The following is a 9,476-nucleotide window of genomic DNA, read 5'->3' on the forward strand; positions in this document are numbered from 1 at the left end:
GGGCGATATCCGGTATAAAAATTCAACCATAGAATGTAATTTCTATTACTTGTGTCTATTTCGTCAAACATTTATAAAAGTGCATGTATTCTCAGTCCCAAAAATATATATTGCAAAAACATTTAAAAAGGGAGCAAATGAAACTCACAATACTTTATTTTGTAGTAAAAATACATATGACGGCATTGAACATGTGTAGGGTTGGCCTCGGATTCACGAACCTATATTAAGTATATATATTTATATGTTGGTCAATATCTGTCTAACAATTTAGGTCAAGTCGTAGTGTATCACAATCCTAATGCTCGAGACCGATATGCAAAAGTCAACAAAAGTTAACTTGACCCAAAATGACTTCCAAAATCTATACATGTTTATTATATAACTTAAGTATAGTCGTTTTATATATTTAAATATATTTATCAGATATTATTAGAGTAAATAATACAAGTACTTTTATTAATAAATAAATATTTATATTAAATTTATATATGATAAAAATATACTTTTATATATCTTAAATAATAAAATTTATAAAGTTCACTTAATATATATAGTGGTATGTATTATTAATGTAATAAAAATATCTTTGTATCACATATTTATTTGATAAAATAATATTGATAATAATAATAATAATAATGAGTAAAAATTGTATTATTTTGTAATAATAATAATAATAATTATTATTATTATTCTACTAATCATAATAATAACAATATTTATTTACTAATGATGATATTAATTATAATAAAATAATAATTTTTAATAATAATAATACTAAAATGATAATAATAATGATATTTTATAATAAAAATGATATTTCTATTAAAAATGATAATTTTAATAAAAATGATAGTTTTAATATTGATGATACTTTTAATAATAATAATAATTATAAAAAATAATGAAAACGGTATTTTCATCTAAATCAATATCTTACAATATTTTAATTTTATTATGATACTTATACTTATTATTTCCTAAATCGATTTGTTTAATAGCTTTTAGTCCTCTTTTATATCACATTCATAATAATGATAATAATAGTAATCATGATAGTTAGATGATACTAATATTAGTTTTAATGATAATGATACTAATAATAATAAATATTATAATATTATTAATAATAATAATAATAATAATAATAATAATAATAATAATAATAATAATATTAATAATAATAATAATATTAATAATAACCTTAATAATAATAAAGATAGTAATAATAATAACAATAACAATTTTTAATGATAATACTTATATTAATAACGATAATGATAATAATAATAATAATAATAATAATAATAATAATAATAATAATAATAATAATAATAATAATAATAATAATAATAATAATAATAATAATATTTTTTAGATAATAATAATAACGACGATAGTAATAATAATATTCATTTTAATAATAATACAAAATGATATTTCAGTTGACTATATCTTTTAACCCGTTCATCGAAACCATACGCTTTCTAAATGAAAAGTTATTAATTTTTCGCCAGCTTTCCAACGACATGCATATCATATACCTTATCTCAGTAGCATATGTATTAAATTCATGATTTATCATAAACTATTAATCGACGAACTAAACATACAAACATGCATAATCATATATACTCGAGCACTAGTCAGGGATACACTATTAATATATAAAAGATAAGATATGAATGCTCACGTATCAATATTGTGATTCAGTATTGCAAGAAAGTACGTAGACGCAACGAAAATGATAAACGTTAGGTTGACCTCACGAGCAATACCCTCGAACAATACCCATAACCTCCATAGCTATAACCCATAATTTCCTTAGCTCTATCCCGTTTGAAAACTTATTTTGAAATCACCTAAACATAACTCAGTCGTAGTATTTTATGTATACTGATAATATCTTGAAATAATACTGAGTAAATATATATATGTAAATCGATTGAGAGAGTTTAGAGAAATATATTTTCAAGTTTCTGTGAAATAATGAAACCTATTGAATTCTATTTATAATAGATTTTTGAATTATTAAAGTGAATTATTAAAATATGAATTATTAAAGTGAATTATTAAAGTATGAATTATTAAAGTGAATTATTAAAGTATGAATTATTAAAGTGAATTATTAAAGTTAAAGTAAAGTAAAAGTAAAGTTAAAGTATAGTAAAAGTATAAAACTATGTACGTATAATACGCGTATAAATATATATAATATTAATTTAAATCGTTATATATATTTAATAAAATAAAATATAAATATCGCTATCTTTATTATACTGGTTAAGAAATGAGTTGTCAAAAGTGGTTCTAGATATTTATAAAAGTTATATACGTTTTAATAATAAAGTTCTTTTTAAACTGAAAACATTTTTGTACGTTTGAAACTAAATCAAATAAATATGATAATTTTGTTTTCCAAAACAAAATATATTTGTGACGCCCCGTACTAAATCAACATGTACGGACCATCAACAACAGGATCATTACAAGGTCAAACACTATATGCGTTTTCAAAACAAGTTTGCATTCATGATAAAAGGTGACGTCATAACTAACGTCGAATGTTTTACATCAAAAGTATGCTTCTATGAATAGAAGCAAAGATAATAGTGTGTGACCCTTAGGTCGTTACAAATCATTGTTTCAAAAGTATTAAAGTTTGAATGCAAGATAAAGTGTTTCATGTGGTGACATCTCTAGTAAAGCACAGTGGAAGTCTACAAGGCATGACTAGTACAACAGCGGAATCAACCTTAAGCACCTGAGAAAAACATGCTTAAAAACGTCAACACAAAGGTTGGTGAGCTATAGTTTAAGTATAACAGTAATGTAAGGTAGGCCACGAGATTTTAGTGCTACAAAGAGCGTTTCAAAACAGTATGTAAAGTATATGTTTAACCGTGGGCACTTGGTAACTAACTTAACGTTTATAACCCCCTGAAAGTACACTTGGCGAGTGCGTATGTTTACGAAGTATTAAACACCCGTTAAATGCTAGCGCTACTAGCCCGAGTGGGGATATCAAACCCTATGGATCCATATCTAAGATTCGCGTTCACCGGTTCAAAGACCAATGACTAAACGTTACCGAGCTAAGGGGAAAGTTTATGCCGTTGTATAACCCACACATATAATAAGTTTAAGTACTCGTGCCTAGTATGTAAAACGTAAAACGTGCATGTATTCTCAGTTCCCAAAATAGTTAAGGTAAAAAGGGATGCTATAACTCATAGTGGTAAAGTAGTAGTAAAGTTGAGTCGGGAAGTAAGCAAGTATGTAGGTCCGAAAAGTCCTCAATCTAAGTCAAATATTACTAAGTCAGTAAATCATTCCAATAGGTTTAAATGTATGTAAATTAGGTCTTAAGTATCATCATCATTCATCATTAAGTCAAAAGGGTAAAGTAAGTTTTCAATCAAGTAAAGAGTTTAAAACAAAGGATGACTTCGATCAGTCACCACGGCCTCTATACCTACTGAAATAAGGTGAGACCAGTGCCCATGGCTCTGTATATGAGTCCTTTAGTTGTGTTAAAAATTCCAGAAGCAAAATCGTCTTTGTTTGACCGTGGCTACGGTTTAAGTGCGAGTAGGTCAGAATTTTCAGCACAACGTTAAAAGGACATAGTGACGTTCGGAGGGCCATAGATACTAAACCGTAACTCGGATTAAGACGAGTCTTGAACGAAAAATTATCTACTCGAACAGAGCTAACTGAAAATAAACTTTACAGTAGCCCAGGTATTCTGATCAGTTCCAGAAAACAGTAAACAATGTTATCCGGTGGGTTCTTGGTGCTTGACGTTCATCACGGTTCTCATCCTTGATGCATATAGCTTCAAGTGTACAACTCGTTGATGTGTTTACATCATCTTTACCAAGTTTTGACCATCACAACACAAGTGTAAGTCTAAGATAAGTAGCACAACTCAATTAAGTGTTTCAAGTAGTTTGATGAACCAAAGTTACATCAAGATCTTAGATCCGACACATACATGAACTCTAAAAGTAATATTAAGCTACAAACTTGAAAGTAAACTAAATAATCAAGATCTTAAGTTGTAGAACATAGTTCTTAGTTAGATCTTGAAGATCCAAGACCCAAAAGTCTAGATCTAAAGTTACTAAGTTAAATCCTAAGTTATAACACTTGAATCTCTACTTTCATGAAACCATAAGTTATGAAACTTAGATTTTCATTTTGTAAAGTGTATGTAAGCTCATAAGCTCTTGATTATGACAAAATAAGTAGACCATAAGCTATAGAAACTTAAATCTTTCTTGAGTATATGAAGTTGTAACTAGAAAGTTATACTTCCATGTTCTTGAACTTATAAAGTTAACTTTTAGTTTCAAGAAGTATGAGATCAAGATTAACTTGTAATACTTGACCATTAAACCAAAATCACGAAATTAAACATGTTCAAAATGAAGAAATAAACTAAATAAACAAGTGACATGTCCATGGTTGTTCATACTTTAAAGATTCAAGCTAAGGCTTTGATCTTTAAGAAAGTAAACTTTAAGTTTACCACATGAACTTCAAATATGATTATAAACACATGAACCTTCAATCTTTCAAAACATTAAATGTAGAACATAAACTAGAAAGTTTATGTTCTTGTATGTTCTTGTATGAACAAGATAAAGTGAAGAACAAACTAGAGAGTTTGATTCTTAATAACTAGTAAGTAAACAACAACAATGTAACATCCCGCGTTTTTCCGTTAAATTTAATTTTAACACCGTCTTTTTTTTAAAACATAATCTTTCGTATTTAAATTCGTAGTTTCCGTTGACTAACGTTCATAATAATTCCGTCATTTAATTATAACATCTCTCGTTAACTTGCGTTTTAAAAATATTCGATCGGTTAAATCCCGCACCCGCTTTGAAACTCGAGGGACCGGAGTTGCCAAATGGGCAAACTAGTTGACTAGGTCAACTAGTCAACCCATTTCACCACCATTCAATCACCTCCATCTCTCTCTCTTTCTTTCTTTTTTTCTCTCAAGAACACAAACATAATTCATCATCTAAATTCGGATCGGGAAGCAAACTTCAAAACAAATTACATATTCGTGATCCTCTCATCATCCTCTTCGATTTGGTACCAATTTCATCCATTTTGGGTAACATTTCTAAAACACTAAATTTCTCTAAATTCGTGTTTTTGACTTGAAATTGTGTTAGTTAGTGTCTATGGCTCGTGTATAACATGAATATATGATTTGTTTGCTTGATTTGTTGATTTTGGTGTGACTAGCTTGAAAATGAAAATCGTATGCTTAATCTTTGATTTTGGATGATTAAATGTTGTTAGATTGTTAAAGTTCAAGTTTTAATTGTGTTACTAGTATCACTAGCTTCGTTTTGATGCATAGGTTGATTAAGGAAACTTCAAAAACATGAATATTGATTTTTGCGGATTTTGGTTAGGGTTTGATAGACTTAAAACGAGCTTTTGATGTTTCGAATGCCATGAAATGTTATTAGTAAGTGTTTAGTTGTAATGTATGCTTCATTACCTTCAAAACGGCATATCATATGTGTGAATTGGATTCCCGAAACTTAAAATGCAATTGATGAACTTGAAACTTTGAAAATGGACTTTTAATGATCACTTGACGAGAAATCGGTTATGGAAAATGTTGTTTTTGTTTGATGATACATGTTTAGTTGTGTTCCTTGTCAAAAGAGCTTTCCAACGGTATAAGATACGCCTTCTAGTTGTTTACGGTTTGCGTTTTATGGTTGTTTGAAGTTTTGACCAAGACTTGAACATTTGAAACTGACCAGGTACCAGGCCACGCCTAATGTCGCGGCGCGACACCTCTGGCCGCGGCGCGGCATATGCCGTGGTCAGATTCTGACCTACTTTGTCAAATTTCGAAAAATGTTTGCTATGCTACGCACCTCCGATTAACATGTAACTTGGCCAACATGCTCATATATGACTTCTAAGCTTAGAAAAATAGTTCGGGACCCGACCCGAACGTGTTGACTTTTCGTTGACTTTGACCAAGTTTGACTTTTAGTCAAACTTAACCAAACTTTTATACAATCGTTCTAACATGCTTTTATACTTGATTCTTGCATGAAACTTGACAACGTGATTCACATGCTATACTATTCGAGTCGTAACGAGCCATAGGACTAATTGAACACATTTCACCCGACCTTGTGTCGTAACCGGTTAATTGATATAACTTACTTGTTTAGGTCAAGGCTAAGCAACTTTCATGCACACGTTTACTTGTTGAAGTACTTTTATACTCGTGCACTCGAGGTGAGATCATAGTCCCACCCTTTTCAACAACTTTTATTCTTTTAAATCGTGGGCTGAGAAACATATACATTACATACTTATATACATTTCACATGTATATATACTTTTCATACTTTTATACTTTGAACACAAATACGAATACAAGGATACAGGCGAGTTAGAACAAAAGTCCTCAATCCAATTATCATTAGTTCCACTTGCAGGGTGTAAGTGTAAGCGAGTGATTATGTTGTGTGGCCATACGGGTTTAACGAACCCTCATTCAGACGGTTCGCTACCGTTAGTGGATGAAATATAATTTCAACGTGCATAGTGTATGTTCTAACACTATATTCAAAATTCAGAGGGAAGATTCAGTTAAGCTTTGGTAATTGGGTGCTCGCAATGCAAACTACATTCTTCGGAATAAATACGATTTGGATAATCATCTATACAAACTATTGTGGTTCAAAATATACTTTTACAAATACATTTATGATCTCACCAACATTTTTCGTTGACAGTTTTCTACATGTTTTCTCAGGTTCATACTTGGCTATTTGACATATGCTTCCGCGTACACTCATACTTGCTTGGAGTCGAGCATACATGCATACACTCTGATTTCTTGCTTGGGGTCAAGCATACATACATACATACGCTAGGGATAGCACTTTTTGGATTCAAACCTTGGTCTACATATTTACGCTATTTATAGCAACTGTGATTTAAACTAATTATGTCGCTAAATATTTCATTCGTACTTTATAACTTTTGTAAACTTAAACTTGTTGTCGATCCGCTTGTTAAACTAAACTTTGCAAGTCTTGTACTTTTCAAATGAATGCGACATAATTTTGGTCAAACGAGTCTCATATAGGGACTACGACCACGCAACGGGACCTAAGTTAACGGCGCCGTCAATAACGGTTTTGGTCGGGTCGTTACAAACAACAACAACAACAACAACAACAAGAAGTAAGTAATTAAACAACAAAGAACAAGTAAACAACAAGCAAATGATGATGATATTGTAGGTTTATGCTACGGTTTTTAAGCAAGAAAAGAAGAAGAAGAAAAAGCTTGGTTACTTACAATATTTGAGAGAATAAGAAATGAGATAAAGTTTGAGAGAAAATGGTGTATGTGTGTGTGAAGAAATGGGATGGAATACAAGTAACTAAGTGAACAAAATTTGAAAACAAAACACTTCCCCATGTACTATGGCCGACGGTTTTCAAAGAGGATGGGGAAGGGAAATGTTCACTAGTTACTTCATGTATTTAGCTCAAAAATGGTAATAAGGTTGCATGGTGTTGGAACAAGGTGTAAGTGTGTAGTAACTAGATTCCATATGCACTAATTAATCTAGTTAAGTCCAAATGTAATACTTACATGAAAAATGGGCTAATCAGTCCATTAAGATTAGTAAGGTGGGCTTCTAAGTCCATTAACATTAATAAAAGCCCAAGTTCAAGTAATTAACAAGTTAATCTAACAAAGCCCAAGTAATTAACTAGTAACCTTAGTTAATTAAAAATGATTAATAAAACTTAATCATGAATGTAAATAATATCCGAAATATTATTCGTGAAAAGTTCTTGTGTCACAAAGACGTGTCGAGCAATTAAAAGTCATGTACCGTAACAAGTAAATGTAATAAAATACATTCATTAACACGCAAGCATTAATAATAAACATTATTAATTAAAGGTTGGAAAATCCAGGGTCGTTACAATACCCACCTGTTAAAGAAAATTTCGTCCCGAAATTTTAAGCTGAGGTAGATGGAGGAGTTGGGAAAAGGTGAGGATACTTCTGTATCATTTGATCCTCTCGCTCCCAGGTAAACTCAGGTCCTCGTTTGGCATTCCATCGTACTCGGACGATTGGAATCTTGTTGCGTTTCAAAGTTTTGACCTCACGGTCCATAATTTCAACAGGCTCTTCCACGAAGTGGAGTTTGTCATCAATCGTAAGTTCCTCCAAAGGTATGACTTGTTCTGGTTCAGCAAGACACTTCTTCAAATTCGATACATGAAAGTTAGGATGAACGGAGCTCAATTGAGTTAGAAGATCCAGACGGTAAGCAACGGGTCCAACACGCTCCAAGATTTCAAAAGGACCAATGTATCGTGGGTTTAACTTTTCACGTTTTCCAAAATGGATCACACCTTTCCAAGGTGCAACCTTCAACATTACACGGTCACCCACGTTGAATTCAAAGTCTTTACGTTTAAGATCGGCATAACTCTTCTGACGATCACGGGCCGTCTTAAGTCTAGCTTGAATTTGAGCAATCTTCTCCGTTGTTTCATGGACTACCTCGGGTCCGGTGATTTGCTTTTCGCCTACTTCGGCCCAACAAATAGGAGATCGGAACTTGCGGCCATACAATGCTTCAAAAGGTGCGACATTAATACTCGAGTGATAACTGTTGTTGTAAGAAAATTCGGCGAGTGGCAAATGCCTTTCCCAGGCCTTTCCGAAATCAATAACACATGCACACAACATGTCTTCCAAGGTCTGAATCATTCATTCACTTTGCCCGTCGGTCTGTGGGTGATAAGCAGTACTCATGTCAAGACGAGTTCCCATGGCTTCTTGCAAAGAACGCCAAAATCTAGAAGAAAAACGGGGATCGCGATCTAAGATGATCGATAAAGGTACACCATGCCGAGATACAACCTCTTTGATGTATAGTTCAGCAAGTCTCTCCATCGTATCCATTTCCTTCATCGCTAAGAAGTGTACAGATTTGGTAAGACGGTCAACGATAACCCAGATGGTATCGTATCCGCCCACCGTCTTTGGTAGCTTGGTGATGAAATCCATTGTGATCCTTTCCCACTTCCATTGTGATCCTTTCCCACTTCCATTGTGGGATTTCCGGTTGTTGAAGTAATCCAGAGGGCCTCTGATGTTCGGCCTTAACTTTCGAACAAGTCAAACACTTACCAACATAAGTTGCAACGTCCTTCTTAAGATTGGGCCACCAATACTGTTCCTTAAAATCGTGGTACATTTTGCCCACTCCAGGATGAATCGAATATCTCGACTTGTGGGCTTCATCTAGTATAAGGTTCCGTAGATCTCCATAAAGAGGTACCCAAATTCTTCCGGCATAGCATCGGGGTCTAGTCTCCTTAACCTTGAATCGAGAGACGAGAATGTTCAAATATTCATGAGATATATTCTCCTCC

Source organism: Rutidosis leptorrhynchoides, chromosome 1 (genome assembly GCF_046630445.1).
Source record: "Rutidosis leptorrhynchoides isolate AG116_Rl617_1_P2 chromosome 1, CSIRO_AGI_Rlap_v1, whole genome shotgun sequence".
Taxonomy (NCBI): Eukaryota; Viridiplantae; Streptophyta; class Magnoliopsida; order Asterales; family Asteraceae; genus Rutidosis; species Rutidosis leptorrhynchoides.